Source organism: Pinus tabuliformis, chromosome 6 (assembly GCF_031772625.1).
Source record: "Pinus tabuliformis cultivar Carrire ecotype Pingquan chromosome 6, CPIR1, whole genome shotgun sequence".
Lineage (NCBI taxonomy): Eukaryota > Viridiplantae > Streptophyta > Pinopsida > Pinales > Pinaceae > Pinus > Pinus tabuliformis.
This window is the reverse complement of record NC_142292.1, coordinates 623,225,153-623,249,929: the sequence shown is the minus strand read 5'-3', so window position 1 is coordinate 623,249,929 and position 24,777 is coordinate 623,225,153.

Here is a 24,777-nt window from a genome sequence, read left to right as displayed (position 1 = left end):
TCGGGAAGTCTTGGTTGCCAGGTGCAAGCCCCGGAAGTGATGATTGATGCTATGCCCCGGAAGTGATGATTGATGCTATGCCCCGGAAGTGATGATTGATGCTATGTGATTCATTTCACTAGTTTCAATCCAAATTCTTCAACCCTATGAGCATCACCTGATGCAATGAGTGCTAAGTGAACTATTCAAAAATCATGAGAAATTAGTCAATTACGACTACTTCTCATGGAAATGGTCATACGTGAATAACTTACTTAACGCACTTGAATCCCATAATGATATCTAATATAATGCACTGCGTAAACCCCCATACTTATAATTCTTCCTAACTATATACTTAGGATGTCGCATAATAACTAAATTGACCAAAAAATATTATATATATATATTAAAACACATGATGTTCTTATAAATTAAGATAGACTAATTCTCCCTCACTATATGCCTAGGATGTCACATAATAACTAAATTGACCCAGAATTATTACCTGTATATATACATATATATATATATATATCAAAATTAGACCACATGATGTTCTTAAGGAAGAAACCAACTAGGAAATTAAGGGTAAGATTTGAACAGATATCATAAACGAATTTCGAAAAAATGTTTAGATGGAAGAATAAACCTCGAACTTATTCAAAATATTTTATAAAAGTTTAAAGCGTGCCATCTATTTAATAATTAAATTTATCTGTCTAATAATAAAATTAATAAATATAATGCTTATGATATCTTTGTCGGCACCCTTGTCGACTTTCGTTTCCTATGAAATTCTGTTATTAAAATGACTTAACCTTTATGATTTGCAAATTCTTCAAATTATAAATTGTTAGCTTATTTAATGAGTATGTTAGGAAGAGGCGCGATGCCTTAGTGATTTGGTATATCTGTTTGAACTATGTTTTCATGGATGTAATATAACATGTTTTTATAATTTATAATCGGAATAGAAAATGGATTGTAGGTTGGCAAGTGTAACATTATATTATAAATTTGAATGTTTAGATGTTTATTAGTTATTTACATTTTAAATTAATAATCAAATATATTTAAATAATTTTTTTATTTCATATTTATAATTAAATTATATATATATTTATCTATATATGAGTTGTATGAGTTGTTTTTAGTGTAATTTTTTTTATGTTTTTATGGTAAGTTTTTTATGGTCAAAATTTCTTTTGTGATGAAATTTCTGTAAAATCCGGCAGCAATCAATGTGCTCTATGAGTTTTTCAGGGTGCTGAATCCCTATATATAGTCAAAAAAAACAATTTAAATAATACAAATCAAAATTTCACTTCAAACTTTTCCACCAAATTCTAGCACCAAAAAATATAAAAATTCACACTAAAAACAACTCCTTCCATTTATACTTTTTTATTTCTTAATTTTATGGTATGTATTCTAAAAACAAGTTTATGCATATTTCAATTCATTTATTTTAATATATATCGATGATAATTCGTACATGTTTCACTTTTGAATAAAATACTTTAAGACATTGAATTTACCTGTATTGGGGAGATTTTTAAGTTCATTAATTAGTACAATACAAAGTAATAAAAAATCATATTTATATTATTTTTTTTTTATATTTAATAAATTTGGTTTAAATAATTTTAAATTTAGTTTATATTTTTTTTGGTTAGATATCATTTTTGGGGATTCAATTGTGTTATGTAAGTTATTTATTTATGATCATTTTCATGTGAGGTAGTCGTAACTCGTTAATTTCTCATAATTTTTGAATAATTCGCTTAGCACTCATCGCATCGAACCCACTTATCATTTAGTCCACTTAAATTTTTTATATTATTTTATTTTTAATTATATATATATATATATATATATATATATAAAATTCTGATTACCTTTCTAATTTGAATCATGGAATAGGTTTGTTTATTTATTTGCTTTGAAATTAGATTTAGAAACTAAAAACAACGCAGTCTCAATCACATGAAGAAATTGTATAACTTTGCACCGTACTCGGAAAATATGAAGTCCAAAGATCGAATCATAAAATTATGTCGCATTTTGAAAAATATAGATTTGGTTTTCACTCACCGTGAGAGAAAGCAAAGCCCTATGAGCATTTGACAAATTAACAAGGCAAAAGATTGCCCTTATTCTAATTGATTACCCTCTTAATTTGAATCATGGAATAGGTTTGTTTATTTATTTGCTTTGGAATTAGATTTAGAAACTAAAACCACCGGAGTCTCAATCACGCGAAGAAATTGTGTGACTTTGCACCGTACTCGGAAAAGATGAAGTCCAAAGATCGAATCATAAAATTATGTCGCATTTTGAAAAATATAGATTTGGTTTTCACTCACCGTGAGAGAAAGCAGAGCCCTAGGAGCATTTGACAAATTAACAAAGGCAAAAGATTGCCCTCGCCTCTAGACAGAATTTTGGGTACAAATTTTCTTTGAGAAGTTGAACCTCGAATGAAATTTTTTGGATTTTTACATTATCAAAATATGGTTTAATTTTATTTATTTTTTCAAGAAAAAATTGCAATTTCTATTAAGATATTGAAAATTGAAGGAAGTATATGCAATATAGAGTGGCTATTACCACATATATGCAAAAAAATTCAAAAAGTTATTTCGTGATAAGAGACTCATAAGTAGATACAAAATTACATCTCTGTTAAATATATATAGATTTAAACACTGAAAATATAAAGATTGTCTAATATCTGGATTATCAAAAATCAAGGCCTGGATGCCCTACCATGTTGTTGATCGTCATATGGTCTGTGAAAGTATTGGTAGAAGTTGTGCTCTCACTGCTTCTGGATCATCCAAATACCCCGAGGCTAGAGTGCATCCTCCTTGGATAGACTATCAGAAATCTAGTTGCGCTCTGTGTAGATGTAATGACAGGGATAGTGTCAAATTGTGATTTTAGTAGGTAAGCCTCATCCAGAATGTTCCTGAGTGTGTGCACGTGACAAACAGATTGTTGGTTGAACCAATTTATGATGAGCTAGGAATCTCTAAAAATTGGAATGTGTCTACATCCCTTCTCAAGAGTAAAGTATAACAAATGTCTGAGAGTTATGAGTTCAGCATAATTGTTAGTTCCATCTCCCAAACCCATCCGAATTTTGAAAAAATGGTTTTCAAGAAGGTGAAGTAGCACTCCCCCACCACAACCATTCTTCTGAGCTAATCCATCAAAATATGCCTAAGGAATGTTTCTGTCAATAGTTTTAACAATGATAGTGAGTTGTGGTTGTGGTCGATCATCCTCCATGATATTATGATATATTGATATGAGATGCGCAGATGCCTGTGTCTAGTGGGGAACGATGCCGTTAAAGATAAGCTTATTCGTGTGAAACCATTTGGACCAACAATTGAGGAGGGAAAGGTTCCTTATTTTGGTGGGTTGCGCTGCAGACCACCACGATTGCCAAGCTACTTGAATATTTGCACCATGCCATCTGTTGGATAGTTGAATAGACGAAAGAACAAGATTCTTAAAAGAAGTGGTAATAGTGCAGTGAAGAAAAAGGTGCTCTATTAATTTTGTTGCTTGTCGACAGAGGATGCACCAGGTTAGTCCTTGAAATGAGAACCTCTATAAGTTATCCCATGTGGGAGCTTCGTTACGAAAGATACACCACAAAAATAACTTAGCTCTAGGTGGTGCCTTCAACTTCCAAAAAGTGTGCCACCACCTGTCAATAACAGGGGGCTTATGATCACAAAAAGTAATGGAATGACCATCCTTTGGAGAATTAGAGCCATGTTGTGCATGGTCCCAAATGAGCTCATACTCACCCTATGTAATCCGAACATGAGATTCAGAAAGAACATTTGTTAAGGAAAGCCAATGATCACGTCGATTATCTAGAATGCCTAGTTGATTAGGAGATTTCCAAGCATGAGACAAAATAGTTGAGTTGTCCGGATCCACAATGTGGGTAAGGCATAAGATAGCTTTGCTCAAGAGAAAATGTATGAGATCTGGAGGAATAATATATCCATTCCCACATCTAGACCAAGGATCTATTCCAATGCAAACCAGGTTGTCAGATCCAATCCTCCAAGCCAATCCATCACAAATGTAGGATGTGAAGTTCAAAACAGATTGCTAGATAGTGGAAATATTAGATCTATTCCATGAGGGGCACCCGATCCAATCAAAGAGGTGGATTGGACTAATATATTTCTGAATGACCACCTCGGTCCATAAGTTCTTTGCTGTGAGAACTTGTCATCCCATCTTGGCAGTAAGTGCTTTTTCAAAAGCATCAAGGTTTTTCATGCCCCATTCTCCCCATTTCCTATGTAGCTCAATGTGATCCAATCTGACCCATGCATAAGTATGGCATTCTTGCTTTCCTTCCACAAAAGTATGCAACACAACTATTGAATTCTAGATAAAACTCCCATTGGAATCCAGGCCAAAGACATCCAATACAACCGTGTTGCTTCCAAAATAGATTTAATAAGAGAAAGGCGATCTGCCCTAGAAAGCCATTTTTAGTGCTATATATTCAGGCTCCTTTATATCTTAGCCACAAGCCATATCTCATCAGAAATTTTGCAGTGGCTGAACTTGAGCTGAAATCCAAGGTATTTAAGACTATCATCGAAGAGGAGGAGTGAGAAAGGAAATCTCTGATGGGCATAGTGTGTTTCATATTGCAAGCATCAAACAGTAATCAGAATCAGTTTTTGTTGATTGCATTCCGTTCTAGTAGGTAAGCAGAAAGACTTGAGAACAGAACATAAAACTGATGAGTATGACACGGTTCAGTCATATAAATAACAGATCAAATTATATAAATAACCGATCTCTTCTTAAATTTTTAAGTGATTACATGGATGAAGCAGTTCGATAACGATGCATATATCGTGCGAACTGCATTAACTTTACTCATGCGGTTTTTCAATTATTAATTACATTAGAGGAAATACGCTGAAATTCAAGTATTACCTTGGGTTTAGCAGGTGGAATAAGATAGATACAAACGAAGCAGCACTCGAGAAGGAAGCCAGTGACATTAACGACCATAACTACGAAGGATGTGTGTAATAAAAGCAGATTTATATTTATCCGCATAAATTTATTTAAATAAAGATTTAATATGAATGAAGAGATGTGTTTAATAAAAGCAGATTTATATTTATCCGTATAGATACAATTTCTTTGTCATACAAATTTTTTATGAGTAAATATTATTTAAATATTTATATATTTATGTAACATATTGTTTTATTTTTAAAATTTGAATTATTTTTTATTTTAAAAAATATAAACATAATTACACCTTTGATAAATGTAAACACCTTTACACATCATATTATGGACCATGGACCATCAGTATAGACGATAAAATAAATCTCTCAGCTCAATAATTACGAAAGATTTAAACGGAGCTTAATATATAGAGATATGGTAGCGTTTAAGCCCCTAAGATTCCAACCCGAAGCGTATGAAGCTGTTCATCATTTGCTTGTTCCCAAACGCCCACGGGGATACATGCACAATGCCTCTCTTTGCGGACGTGCCGCAAGTCTCGTGCTTAAAATAGCATGTGTAGTATGGAAATATAATTATGAGGTGCATTTTTATGTCGATTGTTAATTTTTCGAATATTTGGGAATTGGATTGATATGGGCGCGGTCATTATGTCTATCTGATTCCCAGATTTTCGAAGAATCAGCAATCCACTTAAACTCTGAAAAGGAAGTCACACTCAGGGAGATGGAGGGTGACTGAGAGAGGAAGTCACACTCAGGGAGATGGAGGGTGACTGTACACTTATAGCTGTTTATCACTTCCAATTTTTGTTGAGTTTCTCTCTGTTTGTTCACTTGTATTCTCTCACTCAGTGCACGCCAGTGCAAAATTCGTCGTCATGCAACATGAGAAAATTGTAAAGGCTGACTTCTTTTACTGGAGCTCAGCAAACAAAAGTAAAAGTACATGTCAATCGAGTTATGTCCTTGCTCTGCTCGCAACTGTCCAAACGACAATGTTTAAAAGTGTTACCCTACCGCGTAGACATGCATTTTTGAACTACTCAGAAACGGTCACCACCTTTGCTTTTGCTTTTATTGTTGACCGAGTATTGCGTGCGTCATCTTCAATTCTCCACATGTACCAACGATTCTCTGCGCGTCTCTCGGTGAATCTTTTCTGTATTTGCATTATAAGTATGTTAGATTGATCCTACCACTGCAAATGCGCTTCATCCTTACCTTGCCTTCCTGGCAGCCGTCGAAACTACAATGTTTAATATTGTATTCAGAAACGGTCACTACCTCTGCTTTTGTCGTTGACCGCATATTGCGTAGCGATTATCTGCGCCTCTCCTTGCTGAATCTTTCCTCTATTTGAATTATCGGTATTATAAGTATCCTAGGACCATTTTCGTAGGTACTGGAATTCATTCGGGAATCGAAATGTGCATGAAAGTGCTATTGTCGGTTAAGATGTAAGCATTTTAAAGATATGGTGTAATTTTTTATTCTAACGATTTCAATATATGGTTCTTAAACATCCGCAGCCTTTCATTCATTGTGGCAATCCTCTGTATCTCTATATGTTCCAATGCATCACTGTTTTCATCATCGCTCTTCGGTTCAATCATTCGTCTACTTGCGTGATGAGTTCGTACCGTGGATTCATTATTCATTTTAGTATTGAGAGCCTCTTAGGTGCTCTTACACGTAGTCTAACGAGGCTGTAGAGGAATTGTCCTAAACGTTTTTATGATGCTAAATCTATTTCCATAATCAAAAGCACAATTCAAACACTATTTCTACACATTTTTTTGAAATATTTATACCCACATTTACCTCGGACAATTCCTGGGCCTCGATTAAACGACTCCGATTTCAATCAATTCAATTATATTATGTTTTTTTTTAAATAAAAATTGTGTAATAATGTTTTGTTATATTATTTATTTTTAAACTTATAGATTTTATGATGATGATGATGATGATAGTGGTTACTGTCCACTGAGACCAAATTGGTCTATCGGACTTATAATATTTTTAATTTTTAATTGTCTGGCTCCTCGTCTTTCTTGGCGAGATTGGTGTTGTAGCTCTCTTTTTTTTCTCTACGGTCTTCCAACTTCCTTTATCTTGCATCTCCTTCATCTCTTCTGGTTCTTGAGACAATGGTGTCTTAGCTTCGCGATCAATTGTGTTCGTCCTTTTGAAGATAGTCGGAGAAGAGGCTTGGTCTAGGAGATCTGCTTTGTTGTTAAATGAAGATGTATTTTGCACGATATTCGAATCCTCATAACTGTTGACACTTGAGGGGTTGTCGAGTGCACTTTTTTGTTGTTTGGCAGGGTTTTCTCCATGCTTGTCTTGAGAGTTGTTTCTGTCTTGCCCAATTTCTTGTGATTCAGAGTTTTCTCTAGAGTATTCTTCTTTGATGACAGTGTAGTGTTCTTTTTGTGCTCCTTCCCACCAAGTAGATGGTGGCTTTTTTTACCAAGATTTTTCTGGGAGGCTTTTGGGCAATTTTTGGCTAAATGGCTTGTCTCAAAGCAGGATCGACATCGGAAGATGACACTTTCATAATCGAGTTTCTGGTTCCACATATAATCTTTACTTGTTAGGTTTATTTCCGCTGGGAATCCGGCACTGAAGTCAATTTCCACACAAATGCGTGCATAGGTGGTTCTGGCATATTCCTCTGTTTCTGGACACCTGCAGTAAAATTTCCCAATTGCATTTCCAATGGCTTTTAGCGAGGAGAGATTCCAGAGATGCAAGGGTAGGCTTGGCAATCTCACCCAAACTGGTGTTGAGGTTATCACTGCTGTTGAGGGATCGAATGATGGGTTCCATGGCTTCATGAATAAGCCCGATTTTTCCCAAAACCAAGGGCCAGAATTCATAATACATTGTCTGCTTTCAGGATTTTCAAAATCTACTATAAAGAAACCCCTAGCACAGGGGTAGATATAAATTTCATCAGAAATTACAGGTTTCCATACCTCCGAGATCCAATTGTGGAGCGCTGTTAGTCGCGGCCAAATTTAATATTGGTGTCACTCATTTATGATAAAAAAATGTATTATTAAAATTAATAGATTAGTATTAAAAAATAATTAATACTCATGAAATGAAAATGTAGATTGTGATTCTAATTTTATTAGAATAAAAATACTAAAAAATGATTTAAATAATTAATATGTAATATATTTCCTTTTTACCTTTTTAGTTAATTAGATGGAAATCTAGTATTTGTGTAAAATTTCAATATCTTTTTTTTATATGCGTTAATTTTTTTCATGTGACATGTTTAGTTTATAATGAGTATATCTTTTTGGTTTTTAGTTTTTGTGAAGTGAGATAATAATGCTAAAGATATAGTGAATGATAATGTTAAGTATTATTAGACCATGGCGGCATCTCTATTTTTGTTTCGTGGGAAAATCAAGTGTTATGTGTCATGAATGTCTAGGTTAAAATTCCTCGAGTTTACCCATTCCTATCTATTGGGGTCACGTTGTCCACTTAGGGTTATAGTGGTAGAGATGGAAATCAACCCTATGTCATGGGAGTATGAGATTGAACCAATTGGAAATTCCTCTAATAAAAAAAATGTTAAGTAGCACTAGGTATTTAGACAAATATATTAAAATAAAAGAAAGAACTAGTTAGATATAACTACATCCCATTTTTCACGACCATAAAAGAGGGTGGCTATCTATGTTCTTGCATTTTTTTGGTTATGAATATTAAGTTAATTTTCAATTTTTTTATCTCATTTTGTATCAACATGTATCCAAAAAAAGCTCTAAATCTCTTACTAGGGATCTGTGTCGTTCTTTGTGAGGCTTCCATAACAATTCTTAGACTTTCTCCCACTCTAGCTTCCGCCTTTTTTTGTCTATAACAAAGGAGAAAAAATGATGTAACTCCCTCTATTTCTCTTGTGCAAAATCAAAAATCGATTGTCACTAGGTGAGTTGGATGCCTCAAGAACTTGTATTGGACTCAAAATTTATTAAGTTTTATAGTTTTAAATACATCCCCTACCATCCCCCATTAGTCTAAATGAGGAAAGAGTACCAAGGTAAATGGGGAGGAATATTTCATGGTAAATTCTTTCTACTAAACTTTAGAATAGCTCCTGCCAACAATCTTCATAATCACAGTGCTTTCACTAAAGTAATATTCAAGGAGGAATTGGATCAAGGGAATAGGAGGACCCTTCAACCATGAAATCAAGGTATATGCTTGGTTGTGGTGATGTTTCTAATTTCATTTACATAGCTCTATATGAGTCTTCTTCCCCATTTATATTTTTTATTCAATTCTATATGTAAGATAAATGGTAGATCTATTCTTGCTCGAGTAGGCTAGGTGAGATATAGGTATCTTTGACAATCATATTGCTTGTAAATATTTGATGTTGGTCGTATTGTCTTCTTGTCTCCCAAGAGTAGGTAATAGGAAGTGGAGTTGGACCTATGGACCTATATCAAATAGGATGACACAAGTATTATTGTCAAGTCAGAAGTAAGAGCCATCATAGCATGTATTAAGATTAATGCACTATATCTGAATTTTGTAACCTATCTCATAGTACCTCTTAGACAAAGGACAAATCCAAGGGATTGATCACCTTTCTACCATGGATATTTCTCCATAAAAACTCAACATGTTCTATTAGTTATCTTATTATTTAATGAATTTAATTCATTATAAAAATTCATAACATTTGATATTTTTATATCTAAGACAAACGTCGAGGAAAATAAGGTACTTTAATGATTATGAAAAAACTATAATCTAAAACATGATTTCATAAAGCACTTATAACCTATCAAATTATTTCTCATATCAAGTAATTTCCGCTATTTTTAACGAATTTTATTCATTATCAATATCCATTACATTTAGCATGTTTTCTATAGTGATGAGAAACGAGAAAAAGAGGATGTTGGTGAGGTGAACATTTATTTTACAGATGAGTTATCACTCATCTTACTTATCCGTGCACTTCCAAACTCCAATGAATAATCATGACATGGTTTAGGCATTTGGTTTTCATTACGATTGTAATTAGAGTGGGTGGACTTTTGTTAATTTGGATTCATATCTATCTATTTATTCATTTTCTTCATCTTGGTGAAGAAAGATTGGTATTTGTGGGAAACGTATAGCAAGGAACGAATGGGGGATCTTCAACCAGTGACTAGACTCCCCATTAATTCCATCACTTCATTACATATGATAGAATGATTAAATATGTACTCTAGGAATATATATCTATTATGTTTCTAGAATGGATATCATGTTAGTCTCTTTTATTATAAGATTGACGTATAATTGGAATTCCCAAATATTTGAGAGATTTAGTATCCATTTCAAAATCTACATATTATGTACTTATAACTTGTATATTTTATTCTTTTTTTAACTTAAACGGTTAATTTCATTGATATTATAAAAAATGGCCGAGTTATTTCTTGGTTGCAAGTAAAGGGTTCAAAAGAAATTAATGTTTAGAATATTATCTGCTCAAAGACATAAAAAATATCTTACATACCGTAATTAGGAGATTTCCCTAAAACCCAACAATTCTCATTCCTACTTCCCTAATGCTATAAATTATACAAACAAAATTAAAAAAAAATTATGAGAAGCAAAACATACAAAATTGTAAACCTTTTATCAATGTCATATAATGTTAAGTAAACCCTTCATTGAGCTATATATATTCATAATGAAGTTAATTAAACCCATGATTGAGATATATACTTGAAATGAAGTCCTTTTCGATTGGCCATGAAGGAATTTAGCTTGATAGAGTTACTTATATTAACCCATAAGGGTCTTGATTAATGGTTAGTTATCCTTCTATCAAGGTTATTTGAAATTATCTACAATCCCTTTATCAATATTTATTAAAAGTTTCATTCAAGGTAATTGTTCAATTAAGGGTTTAAATATAGAAATTCATCCCCTTGTTGTGATACTTTTTATAATTGGAACTTTCAAGTGGTGAAACCCACATTTTTTTCATCTTAGGTGTTAGAGTCGATACTAATAGATTTTATAGTAAACCATTTCCTTCATACTTTTGATTTCATATTTAATATAATAAATTTTTCTTTCCATAACTCCAAAGGCTATCAAAATAAAAATAAAAAATAAAATGATTAAAAAAACCACCACAACTAGAAAAACATAAAATAATATGTGGTATCTCTATGCATGCCTCATCTTCAAAAGGGATTTTTTTTCATTCACTGTAAGTAATTGGTCGGTAAAAAATTGATTAGAACACACTTGTGTATTAATTTTGGTTCAAATATTAATTGTTTGGATCGGAGAAAATATTGAAAATTTAAATTTTGAAAAAATAAAATACAATATGGTCTACATTGTTTTGTATACATAATGATCATAGATTTTGATTTTGAGACTTATCTATTGAATATTGAATTAGTTGATGCGAACTAACATTTTTAGAAATATGCGAGGGGGAGAATTTAATTAATATAAATTTATCACATTAAATTACATGCATATTTTCTTTTAATAATATTAGTAATGTGACAAACATTTTTGGCTACCTCTCTTGCAAATTTCACTATGAAATGAAATTCATGTATGTAATGTGGAAATGTAAATAATTACTAGGTTGAGGAGTGGACATAGATTCAAAGTTAGGTGGAGGAGGAGTTGTTTGTACTGAATGTAAAACAAGCTACTACAATTATTTTACCAACTATATCCTTGATGAACTCATGACCTTGGTGCAAGCATTGAATTAGTGTATGGCCCTCTAGAATGAAGGATGATCCCATACAATACCTTTTATTTTAGATCATGTGTGTGTAGTTAACACACAAGCAAAGTGATGTGAAGTGAAGGAGAATGAGAAGAGATGGTGTACAAGTAGGTTGGATGAACATACAATGTGGTATTGGAGTGAGTGGGCATGGATCTACAAGCGATAAATGACAATTTTATAGAAAATGTGCTTTGATTGGGAAAGCATTCCTAGCAATTTGTTGAGGCTAGTGGTGTGTGTCTATGTTTGATTAGCCATGAATTTCAATGGATAGATTAATCACTTAATGCTTTCCTTGGAGTTGATAATGTAACAGCCCTTGGTTACATAATGTAAAGTGGATTTTTATATTTATGAATCTGCAAATGACACTTTTCAACTATCTTAGGACTGATGTAACATAAGATTTCTCTTGGATTAATCAGGATAGAAACAACATGATTATATATATTACATTCAAATTCAATCATGGTAGGTTGATATTTTGATTGATGATCCTCCAAAGTAGCGTTAATTTTAGGCATACTTCTAGGTACCTCACTAACTATGGAAGCCTCTTGAATATTGGAAGTCTACTTTGCTCTAGTGCAGTGGGGGAAACTTTTACAATAATGAGGTTCCCCAGAATCCAAAAACCGTAATGGAGGTCTCTGTGCTTGGCTAACTTCTGGCTTACTAGATACTTCCACTTGTTTTGGTTCATTTTGAGATCTGAACTTTTGTTGATTCTTCCTAAGAGGTTTGTTGCATTAATTCTTATATAAGTTTTTTGCATTTTTAATACTTTGAGAGGTTTTTTTTCCTTTTTATTAAGCCAAATTTTGTCACCTTCCCCTTTATGTTTCATCTGTTAGTAGCATATCTGCGCTTTCTAAATAGCCTTTTCCATATTTTTAGGATTATCAAACTCCTAGCAATCTTTTATAAATGATAGTAGGTTGCTCATAAAATTTTGTAGTAAGCCTTTTCCTCATGTATGTAAGGTACATATCTCAATAGGTATGTGAACTTTGTCACAAATTCATCCACAGGAAGTTGTCCCAAGTAGAGATCATGGAAATCCTTTTCTTTTTCATCATAAAATCACTCATTCAAGTACTTTTATTTGAAGTAATTATAAAATTCTCCCCAATTCATTGTTTGTTCATCTATTGCAAGGGCAACTTTGACCTCTTCCCACAACAACATGGCTTTCCCTTGAAGCTAGTACACTGCTAACCTAGCCTTCATGTTATCATCATATTCATAAATTAAAAAAAAAAATCTTCATATTAATCAACCAGGCTTCAACGGCTTCTTCTATTTCCCCGTAAAAGGTAGAGGGCTAAATGTTCTTAAATTCCCCTTATAACTCTATTTTCTACTTGTTATTTCTCCTAGGGGCTAAGGTATTATTTGATTCTTCCTCATTTTCAACTTCATCCCCTTCCAATCTCTGAGTTTGGCCCCGCACTAGAATATTTTATCCTCCCTTCCTTTTCTCCTAACTTATGTCTTCGTTACTAGAGCTTGTTATAGGGTTCCTATGGTTTTGCCGATCAAAGAGGCATTTCAAAATTCATTCCTAGTCTCACATCAGCCTCTCATTATCGGCTTGCAAGTGATCCATCTAAACTCTTAGTTGTTGAACTACTTCCATCAGCATATCAGTGGGATTTTGATGTTCTCCTCCAATTTCAACCCACATCTCTAGATTAACTCTTGTCATTGGTGTAGGGACATATTCTACTGCTCACGTTACTAGTTATGTACTCCTCATGCCTCTTCTCATCATACTCTCTCTGTGAAAACGATATATGTATATATATATATATATATATATATATATATATATATATATATATATATATATATATATATATATATATATATCTGTGTGTGTGTGTGTGTGTGTGTGTTATTCGGTTGCCCATATAGGCCACAACTTTGCAACATGGCTCTGATACCAATTGTAACATCCATCAACCCGAAAACATTTTTAAATTTTCATCATTAACCATTCACACTCATTAATGTATTTTAACAACAAAATTCTACTGTGTATCACATAAGCGATTGTTAGTAAAAACACATCTTTATACAAATGAAGGTTAGCAATGTTAGTTTTAATATAATGCATATAATATACCCCTCCCATGGAATAATATACATCCATCTATCTCGACAAATGGAACTTTAGTTTGAGGTATACATATAGGGTTCGGTTGTATGGTGCAACAAGTAACTACCGTAAGGTTTTATGCATGACTACCCACTTTGGATAGTTCTAGATCATGCCATCTATTGACTTGTCACTTCTTTCGAGTAATTAGGGTGTGGTACACCTAGCTCACCCTCCACCATTCAGATCGTAGGGTTTTGATCAAGTGGTCCAGATTTCAATGGGTTAGTTAAGGGTAACCTCCGTTGATTTCAGACTCCCATCGACATTGTCACTTTTCTTGTTCACCGTAGTGAATCTACAACAACTCCACCACGTCAAGGTCTCTTATTTAGGGTTTTTTGTTGAGATTTTTCTCGTAAGGATAAAACCATTCTCTATAATTTATATGGTCTACACAGTTATATGATTCTCATGAGTATTTACAGTTACCATAGTTATCCCATTGGCATAGTGATTGTATAGGCCACTGCTTCCCAGCATGGCAGCGTTTTATTCAATAAGGTAAGGTTAAACTCTAAAAATCCTTTCCTCAAGTGTTTGGTGAGTAACTCCTTTACTTCATAACTTTTGTCTCTTCCTAATACAGGGATTTGTTAGCTCATGGTGCCAATATAGTTCTGCTACCTTCCAGGTGCATAATTTTTTCTTCTATTGTATATTCCTTCGCTTCTTAATATTTTATGTCCTCAGTTGGAGGGTTTTAGGATTCCAAAAAAAAAATTAACATTTACTTTGTTGGTGGATTCCATGCAAGTGAGAGGGTTCAAACCCTAGATTGATTTTTTTATTATTTTCGACATTTTTCCTCATAAATTCTACAAGCAGATTATCTTACACATGGTTTATTCCTTCTCCAGGTGCACAAATTTTCTTATCTAGTTTCTCAAAGGGTTTTAGATAATTAAGGTCATGAGACTTACTCTTCGTTTCATTTTCTTTTCCTATTTATGGCTATAATACCATGCTAGACTATTGATCCAAGAGGCTCCATAAACACTCAAAAATCAAAGAGGGCTAAGGAACGTCTCAAAACCATAATGTTGGATGAAAGTTAAACTAATATAAAGTTGTAGTTTGCATCAATATAATTCCAATAGTGCAGACAACACTCAAACCTGAGTCAATATGATCAACTTATTGTGGTTTAAACTTTGACAAGACAGGGAAAAAGAGGGGTTGTTACACAACATTTTGTCACTGTCCCTGTACTCCCCATATACGATCCTAGAGGACCTCTACAGTGTACCCGACATGGTTTCCCATCATGAAGAAACTCTGAGTATGTCCCTCTTCATGAGCAGAATAATTCCCCTTTGCATCATTTCCAAAAAATATTCCTTCTGTCCCAGTTTACAAGATCGGCGCTACTGACCAGTTTTCTCTTCACGACGATTTACAAAGTTTAAGACTAGCCCCCACGTCATTTGGATTGATTGAGCCCTTTTCCAGTTGCATTGATCCTCTTTTGGAAGGTTTCTTAAATAAGGAGCCAAATCTTTTATTTCTAGATGCTTCGTAACGGAAGTCCGGTAGATGGTTGGGCCAGATAGAGCCGAGGAAGTCAGTTTGGTCTCCTTTCCCCTATTAGGATGGCACAACCTCAAGAGATAAAACCTTCTCCCATGATGAAAGTAACCATCTCCCATACATCCAAGCTATATAAACCTCTCTTTTTCCCAAGCAAAAGCTAGTTGGAGTTTTGGAGCAAGTTTGAATAATCAGCAAGTCATCTATAGCTTGTAGCTTTCTATTGTATGTTTTAGGGAGAATAGAGTGATTTTGGTTTGGTTTGAGACTAGAGGAAAAGAGGCCTTAAAACTTCTATTTTTGGGGCTATCCATGAACTGCTAGCAGAAGTGTGGGACCCCGGATACGTCGGAGGAGACCACCAACATCAAGGCACTGATTGTAATCTCTTTGTGATTTATATAAATGCAACTATTGGTTGATTTCCTACATGAAGTTTCGTTTTAAATCTTTATGGATTAAGGTTCCTTGACCTATTAAGTAGGTTGAATACAATATTGTATGTTATCACATTTGTTGTTGTTGTTTTTTGCTTATTTGAGGTATTCGAAGCAAGGAAATGGAAGATAGCTAGAGTGAGGAAGCACGATCATCACCAAGCAGAATAGTGTTCTAAGAGGTAGGCTCTCTTAATTGATTCTAGATTAAGGAGATTTTCCATAGATTGTTCGTTTGTGGCTAGACCCACTCTCTTGGGCTAGAGGAATTGTTTGTGTCCACACTAAGAATTTACCTGCACCACAAATTGGCGACTCCACTGGGGAGCGAATCATTCTGTTTGATTGATTGTCATTTTATGGTTTTGTCTGAACTTTTATAGTATCACCATTTCCCTTTCGTGTTATCTAATTTGTTTGGTTTACTACTCTGTGCCTGAAATTTATAGTGCCAAGTCTGGTCTTAGCCTTTGAAAATTTTTATTTTTTTCCTTGAATCCTCGGTTAGCGCATTTATTTGTCTGACAATCACACTAATTAGCACCAGTTTCTCAAAAACAGTGGCGTCAACCCCATTTTTGCGTGTGTTGTCAGTTAGGTAGTCATGTCGATTGCTATAGGTGAAGATGAGGGTTTACCCTAGATCATAGCCAGTGTGTCTTACCCTTCTGATGTCTATCTCTCAGCTTGTTTTGACTGTGTTCTCCCTACCTCCAAATCTCTTTTAGCCTGGTTTGTATGATTGGTTGATTTGAATTTTCTTAACTCAATTTATTGAGTTCTTGGATGGTGTATAACCCTAGGGCATCTAGGTACTCACCCATTCACTTGTTTGCATGCTCATAAAGTCAAGTTGACAGTCAAATTTTCTCCTTGTATTTCATTTGATTAGTCCTTTTGTTGCTTTGATTTCCATTTAACAAGTTTGAAAAGTTTCATTTAGTGTTAGAGCATCTCTTTTGGGCATAGATCACATCTCCTGTCTTGTTTTTGGTTCAGTATTTGCTTCACTATTTTTGAAAGGAATTCTCTTTTGTGCTTTGTGTTCGCTTATGATTGATTGTATTGGAAATGTTTCATTCAAGTGTTTGCAAAAGATTCATTTTGTCATTTCATTGAAAAATACATAATTCTAGTTTGATGAATCAATATGTTACATTAGTTAGCATCATTGAAGGCTAGAGTTGCATCGTCACTTGCATTGGAAAAGAAATGAATTTTCTTTACTAGTGAAAGGGCTACTTGAAGTGAATTTGATAGGAAAGTTAGGAATTGGAAAGAGTTTTTCATCATTTTGTTTTCAAAAGGCGAAATAGTGAAAAAGTCATTTTTCTTTCAATTACTTGTTTTGTTACATTTGAGTGTGTTTTCTACTCTCATTAGTGTAGACAATTCATCAAATTGAAAGGGTCTTGTCTCATTTACCTGCATATAGGTGTTTTTGAGTCACATCGATAAGGCCTGAAAACTGAGATATAATTTCAAGGTAAAATCTAAAATGTACCCAATTAACCTAAGGTGCATTTGAAATCTAGCGATGACATTTTAGAAGGACTATGATAGAGACGTGTTTTGGAATCTTAAGGACTTGTGCTCCCCGTACCATCGAGTATATAAAGGGAGACCCCACTAGGTTTCAATCCTTTATCCATAGGAAGTCGAGTCTGCCACCTTGTATACGTGATACACCGAACACAACATTCAGGGAGATTTTCTGCCCGTACTTCTCCGTTCGACTTTGCTTCTTTCTCGACTCTTAAAACATGATAGAGCACTATTTTTTTTTTGCGTCTTAAAAATTTGTTGCCCACAATATTATAAAATCCATGTTAGTATTTTTTAGACCCTATCGTGAGTATACCTTTAAAGACATTTTAAAGCCCTTGAAATCAATCTCTCTTTTGGTTATTTGAGACAAAATCATCATGGTTGAACCAAATGGTTTGTCTAGTTCCTCTTCCTCTCCTTTGTCTGAAATATTGTCTGAGGAGCCTCTTCCTAAATTGCCACAGTTGCTTGAGGACTGAGGTGTTGAGATTGGAATTGTTTTGAGTATTCAACCTTTGTCATCTCATCCCCCCCCTTCAGATACTAGGTCACTTTCTGACATTGGCCCGAAATCTCCGGATAACCCTACCCAGACTCTCGAGAGTCGGGCGAATTGTGAAGGTCAACTTGGACTAGTTGTTTATCCTCTAAATCCTTTGTTCGATCTTGTTTTGATATCACCACAGTGTCTCTATAGTTCGTATGATCAGCTAGGTATTCCTTTGGAATTATCCCCTCGAACATCTTGAGTAGTCCGTCGTCGTCTGTTTTCATCCATGGAATTAGAAGGCAAAATCCTAGTGTCCTCTCCAAACTACTCAGATATTTCAACTCCACGCACAATTGAGGAACATGAATATCCTTTCGCTCCTGAAGGTTGCCCTTACATGGGAAGCATTCCAACCGGTGTTCATCCTGAGTTACCGCATAGTTACGTGACTTTAGCTTAGTTGGTTTCAGGCATGCCTATTGACTCATAATTGTATCACAACCCTATTTGGGCGTCTGGCACTATTCCTACCACAGGTCCATTCATTCAGAACTCGATGTCCCAAGAGATGGTGATTTCTGCAATTACTTCAGTCTTAGTGCAACCCACCATTCCTAATCCTCTTGTTTCATGAGTCCAAGTAACACATCCGGTTCAACCGATGATCTCGAGTCATGTCGTTGTTAATTCTTTGATCCCTCCAGTAAGTGGATAGGCTATCCCACCACGTTGGGGGCAGAATCTGAATGTTTCTATGATGTCTGGCACAACCAATGTGAGTGGCTCACAACCTCACATGCTTGGGAAGAACCAACCCTCTTCGTGTGCCATTTTAGATCTTGTTGGTCCTGCTGGTCCTACTAGATCAAGTAATGTCTAGTAGAAGCAACCCAATGTTGGTCTGTCTGGGTTAAGTCATGTCCAGTATCAATAGCCCAATGTTGGTCCGTCTAGGTCAAGTCATGTCCAATACCAGCAGCCTAATATGTCTCAAGGTCAGTAACGACCTCCCTATGTTCCATATGGTTCAAAAGCGATGGCTAATCCGTCATACATCCCTCAGCCTGGACCTTATGTCCAACCTGGTTCATTTTCCATGCCCAGTGGGTATGGCTAGATACAGTTCGAGAGCTTTCAAGCTGTCATTCCGGGAACTGTTCAAGTACCTTTGGAGAAGCAAGGACAACTCCTGCAGCAGTGAGGGCAACCTCCCTTGCAGCAAGGGCCATCCATGCAGCAACAAGGGTAACCTTCGTTGCAGCAAGGAAAACTACAACAACCACAGGGGCAACCCTTGCAACAGTTGCAACAAACCATGTAGCCACAAATGCAATATGCGCTGCAATCCTCCCAGCCTATGCCTTCGAAATTTCAACCTCTACAGCCGCAGGGACAACCTTTACAGCCGCAAGGTCAACCCAGAAAGCAACAACCTTTATACTCATATCAATAGGGTCAACCCTTGCAAGGGCAAGGCCAGGGTCAAGTCCTATAGTAGCAGGTGCATAATCCTTATGTTTAAGGGCAATAGTTTCAGCCTCCTTTTGTCCAAGGATAGCAAGTCCAAAATCCTTATGTCCAAGGACAACAAGTGCAAAATCCTTATGTCCAAGGGTAGCAGGTCCAAAACCCATTCATCCAGGAGTAACACATCCAAAACCCATTCGTCCAGGGGAAGCAAGTCCAAAACCCTTATGCTCAAGGAAATCATGTGAAAAATCCATATGTCCAAGGCCAATAGGCATAACAGCCTTTTAATCTATATGTTTCTTGTCAGCAACCTCTAACTGAACATTTTCAAGGTTTCCAAGGTCAGAATCCTCCCTACGGGAAAGGTAACCTATAGTGTGGGAAAATCAAATGCCTTATGGATAAAATCCTCCACTTTGGGGACAAAATCCTTATCCGTAGGGATGGGCCCCACTAGTTGGGTCCCACTGTCGACCTCAAATGCCTTTCAATACTCAATTTCCATTCTTGGCTATGCTGGAATTGTTAGATGTGTCTAGACTCACGAATGAACCAATTCTTCATTCCCCATCCTCACGTCTAGTTCCATCCAATATTCCGAGCAATTGTCCAAAGTTTGAAGGAAAAGCAAAAGGAGATCCTCAAGCCCACGTGATGGCATATCAACTCTGGTGCTCCTGGAATTCTTACATCGACGACTCCATTCATCTTCGCCTTTTCCAACGAATTCTTATAGGGGCTGCAACCAAATGGTATATCAAGCTACCTTAGAATACCTATCATGAATTTAACACTCCTGTGATGACATTTCTCACACATTTCTAGCTGTCGGTTCACTATGAAATTGGCACCCATCTGTTAACATCACTCAAGAAAGTCACTTCCACTCACATCTTCGGTCACGTCCGTGAATGGAGACATAGGCATCGTCTGATTATGTTTGAAATTGCTGATAAGTTGTTAACTGAGTGGTTCACCAAATCATTCATCAAAAAAATTGTTGAGGACATTGTAATCGGTAGATGCGTCACTGAGGAACAAGCCATTGCTCGTGCCCAGTATCTAGACCTTTTCTATTCAGAGTTTGGCACGTTATATGATGTGTTACATGATTCTTCCAGAACATCATCTGATTTGACAACATCTAAGTCTCTTGCTACCCCTCCTGTTGATGGAGTAATTGGTTCAGTGACTTAGACCCCTGCAAAATATTCTTCCAAACATAAGTCGGTCTCCAACACTGCTCCCAATGATTCCTCTCACAATGCATCCGAACCTGGTAAAACCTCAGAGGTTCGCAGTATCTAGTCTACTGCGGCAAATAAATCCTCTAAATGTAAGAAGAAAGGAAAAGGCCAGGGTAAAGTCGATGCCCCAAAATAGGGTCCTCCTAAGTCATCTGCTGGTGATGCTTCCCAATGCAAACCCAAGTATCCATGCAACATCTGTGAGGAGGATCACTATACTAAGGAGTGTCTTAACAGTCTAAAGTTAGTCGTTTACTCAAAGGGACCCCAAATGTCTTGAAAGAGCCCTTCTCATCCCAACAGACTGAAATGGTATACCACCCTTAGTCATATGCTTCCTCGGGTTCAAAAGTGTTCATGATGAGTACCTTGATCAATGTGGCTACTAGGTCAATGATTATCAAAATCCTACCCCACTGGCAGGGAAAGAGAAAGAAGATACCCCTTCTTCTTCTGCCCCATCCAGTTCTGGTCCTCTCCATATAGAACGACCTAATCCTAATTCCGCCATTCACCCACCTTCTCGAGGTGTGCTCCGAAAGTCGTCGTACAATCCCATTGCTCGAGCCTCTCAAGATTATAACATTGTTGAAGATTTGGCTCAAGCGCCATCAACTATGTCTGCTCTTGAGATCCTTCAAAGCTGTCCTTCTCAACGAAAATCATTACTTTTGACCATTTGGGGTATTGATCCATCTGACTCTAATCTCATCTATTTTGACCTGGAAAACCACTTTCTGCATTTACCTCATCAAATTTCATTTCTCATTCAGGTCATTATAAATGAGAAAACCATTCATAGGATTGTCATCGATGAAGGTGCTTCTACCTGCATCATGTATGTCACTTGTTGGAAGGAAATTGGTTCTCCTACTCTAAACCAGTCCCCTAACATTCTTGAAGCTTTTGACGAGTGTGATTCATGACCATTCGGTGTCCTTCCCAACCATTCCATTGTGTTGGAGGGAAAGATGGTACATGTCGATGTAGATATTGTTGATGCTAATCTCAACTACAATATTCTACACAGATGAGGCTGGACACATGGCATGCATGCTGTCACCTCCTCCCTTTTCTGCGTGATTCATCTTTCCCATCAAGGGAAGATAGTCACAGTCGACCAACTGTCCTTCTTTTCCTCTTCCTCCTCGGATGGAAATGTTCCACATGTCAAGCACACTAGTTCTCCTTATGAGAGTGTGGGTGCAAGAATTTTTAAAGATCCTACCTTGATGGGCATATTTCCGCTCCCACCTCTTCATGTTGCCTCTATCAACATGATTTCAGTCAAGTCTGATTCTTGGGTCATTCCTTCACTAGATCTTGTTGATACATGGGGTGAGGTTATGCCATTAAGTCCGGCCGAAATTGATTACATGGAAATTATTTGTGCTTCACCATCAGTATCCTCTGATCATCTTGTTTCGAGAACATATCTCGATACGTATTCTCAGTCCCTGAGGCTTGGTTCTTTGGAATCTCTCGATCCCTTAGCCGAGACTTTTCTTTCTGATGAGAGTCTCACGGAAGCAATGCCTCTGGAGAAAGTACCTTCGAACTCCACTCATTATTGTTCCTTGTTTCTTCCTGGCCCAACGGTCATGTCTATGTGTCTTGAGAATTTCTCTCCTCCACTGCCTATTGACATGTCATTTTCTCTTGACATTGTCAAGATCTTTCAACTACGGGCACCTTTATCTTTTCATGGATTCAAGTTTTTTCTCCCTCCCTGAGTTTTTACCGATTTTCCATTCTCACAATGGGGTTGTCATCTGACTCGTAACCCTCCCTAGACCAGGGGAGATGGGGGCACAACTCTATATGAGCTCCACTCTATTATTTGGCCGAGTTGATGCTTACTCATCCTGATAATGGTAAAACTCTGGTTTTAATTTGTGTTGATTGATTACCTGAGTTGGAGCATGGGATCCCTCAAAAAGTACTATGGTTAGGTCATCTTGCATGGTTACTTTTGTACAATAGCGTGTTATTCATTTTTGTACAGTGTGGTTTGGTGTGTTATTTTGCAAGCAACTTTCCTGTTTATTATGTTTTTGCCTGCTTTGCAGATTTCAGTGTCTCCTCACATAGGTTTCGTTGATGGTGCTTGCCGTAGTACCTGGAATCCATAATTTGTGGCATGGGACATTTATGACCCCCATGCTAAGTTGATTGATCTTCAAGGTATATGTCTAGGTCGAACAACTAATAACATCACTAAGTGTAGCGCAATTATCGAATCGTTGTTAGAAGTTATCACTCTTGGCATACGGGAATTGGTTGTCAACCTTGATTCGCAGCTTGTTGTTCTTCAACTTAACAAGAAATGTTTCGTCAGAAACCCTTACATATTGATAATGTGCCTACATATCCATCTTTTAGAAATAAATTTTGATTACATTAGATATCATCATATTCCTAGACACATGAATACATTAACAGATGCATTAGCTAATTATGTGCTCGATAGACATTTGCGAAACATGTAAAAAATCAAAAAACAAAAACATTTGTACATAGTAAGAAAGGAAGTACAACATATATATGTGTGTGTGCCGGTAATGTTTTTCATACATCAAAACATCAAAAAATAATATGTTTGTTCAAAATACATCAGTGGCTCGCAGGCCTTATAAATTCGTGGATCACAAGCCTTAAAAATCTAGAATGCTAGACCTATGCACTAAATAGCATGATGCTCATGATAGCATGTAACATCTTGGACTACGTAAGTCAACAGTTGGCGGATCCGATATGACACCCCCACCATCTGCCTCTAGTACTGACATGGGACATCACCCATTTGGGCATACTCTGGGATTCCATGAGTCAAACCCTCAAGATTTTGCATGATCTCCTCCTCGTTGTCACTTCCCTCCTAATAAGGAATGATATCGAACTGCTAAACAATGCGCCTGGAAATCGGTGACATCACGGCAAGGCGTTATGGTCCAACCTCTGCATTCATAAAATAAAAATGTAATGAACACATATATCTCAAAAACAATAAAAAACATCAAAAGTTAAAATATGTTTGTTTTCTACCTCCATCATCATAATACTCCCACTCTGAGAGCGGCATATCTAGATCTCCACGGAAGTCAGAACTGTGGTAAGGCCAATCCTCCTCTATGATCAATTGTCATCGTAGCCACGAGAAAACACAAGCTTATAGGACATCTGCTGGCCCGCGGTAATCCTGGGCATCAACTCACTCCAACGGACTATCCGTAGGTCTCGTCACATTAGCGAGTCCACCTTAGCTAGTTGGTAGTGGAACAATGGAACCCTCTCCAGGAAGAAGGTCACTAGAACAAACCCGAAGGAAAACTTCTTCAGGTTTCTCGCCTTAGTTTTTGATAGTCGGCGCTTCATGTTGACTTTCATAGCTTCAACCCAGTTGAAGATAGTGGGCACCGTGCAGTCAATAGCATACTGAAACTTCAACTTCTTGGTCTCATGCAGTGCTTGGGACCCAACCACTCTGTTGATGGTCAACAATAATACTCTCAACACAATATCTCGAACTGTCATAATCTTGACCTTGTCATATTTTGATTTGAGAGCTTCTGGGCAATGTTTGGCAAGTAACATGGTCACACTTTCCATAATCAGCCTCGACCCATATAGACTGACTAGCTCCCATCTCCAAGATAGTCCTGTGATGAAACAAATGTCTGAAGTTTCCCATTCCAGCTCTTGGTCACCAATGATGAAAATTTCTCGCTTCATATCCCAGAGACTGATCAGGGAATGTAACAATTTGAGTTGAGCCTATAGACCTAGTGTAAGGAAGGATTTGAGGTTCCCACAGTTCCTCAAATCATCCAAGCAATTTGGGTCAGCCATTGCTTGAGTGTCAATATCCTCATGCTCGCGTTCCTTCCAATCAACCATTTTCCATGATTTTTTCCCTGCAAAATCCATATAATCAAGTCAATAATCATCTTTGGCAAGAAAATTTTGGATTCAAACAGTTGAATTGAAAAAAATATGAAAATTATTTATTCATGGTGCTAGTGCAACTGTTTTAAAAATAGTATCCCCGATGGCGTGGTTGAGAGTCTTAGCAACCCTTGATTG